Source organism: Mandrillus leucophaeus, unplaced genomic scaffold (genome assembly GCF_000951045.1).
Source record: "Mandrillus leucophaeus isolate KB7577 unplaced genomic scaffold, Mleu.le_1.0 Scaffold112, whole genome shotgun sequence".
In the NCBI taxonomy this organism is placed as follows: domain Eukaryota; kingdom Metazoa; phylum Chordata; class Mammalia; order Primates; family Cercopithecidae; genus Mandrillus; species Mandrillus leucophaeus.
In genome coordinates this window covers 1341598-1342601 of record NW_012099432.1, presented here as the reverse complement: position 1 = coordinate 1342601, position 1004 = coordinate 1341598, and the positions used below count along the sequence as shown (strand labels likewise).

The 1004-nt window shown below is 45.5% G+C and overlaps 1 protein-coding gene across 1 annotated transcript in view; it reads right to left on the bottom strand.

Annotated features, from left to right (window-relative positions):
* Window positions 1–1004, bottom strand: part of DNM2 (dynamin 2) — a 58199-nt gene that overhangs the window by 52802 nt on the left and 4393 nt on the right. The window lies entirely within an intron of this gene.

Below are 1004 nucleotides of genomic sequence, written 5' to 3'. Positions count from 1 at the left end.
TCAAGACCAGCCTGACCAACATGGAGAAACCCCGTCTCCACTAAAAATACAAAATTGGCTGGGTGTGGTGGCGCATGTCTGTAACCCCAGCTACATGGGGGGCTGAGGCAGGAGAATCACTTGAACCCAGGAGATGGAGGTTGCAGTGAGCTGAGATTGTGCCATTGTACTCCAGCCTGGGCAATAAGAGTGAAACTCCATCTCAAAAAAAGCATAAATGATTTTTATGTTATGCTAATAATTTAAGGAAAAGGAATGATAAACACATACACAATATATACATAGATACAATCACAATTGCTTACATATGTTTTTTGCTTACACTTTTTTTTTTTAAAGATACAGGGTCTTGCTATGTTACCCAGGTGGAGTGCAGTAGCTATTCACAGATGTGATCATAGCTCACTGCAACCTCGACCTCCTGGGCCCACACGACCCTCCTCCTGACTCAGCCTTTCAGGTAGCTTGAATGACAGGTGTGTGAAACCATACCCAGCTCAGGTTTGCATTGTCATCTGAAGAACCTAAAATATGTGTGCAAAACTGGTTGACAAGGTAGGTTTTTGCGATATACCTTTCAGTAATTTTTGAATTATGAGCCACATGCAGGCATCATTTATTGAAAAACAAATTTTAAAACTTACAAGGAACCCATAGTGGTAGCAATCTGTGCCTCCGGGCTAGAGGATGTCTATGGCCTGGGGCTGCTGTTTGAATGCAGAGTTTTAAAATCAGGATATCTGGCCGGGCAAGGTGGCTCCCAGCACTTTGGAAGGTGGATGCAGGCGGATCACCTGAGGTTGGGAGTTCGAGACCAGCCTGGCCAACATGGCGAAACCCCATCTCTACTAAAAATACAAAAAGTAGCTGGGTGGGCTGGCCGTGGTGGCTCACACCTGCAATCCTAGCACTTTGGGAGTCTGAGGTGGGCGGATTGCCTGAGCTCAGGAGTTCAAGACCAGCTTGGGCAACATGGTGAAACCTCGTGTCTACTAAAAATACAA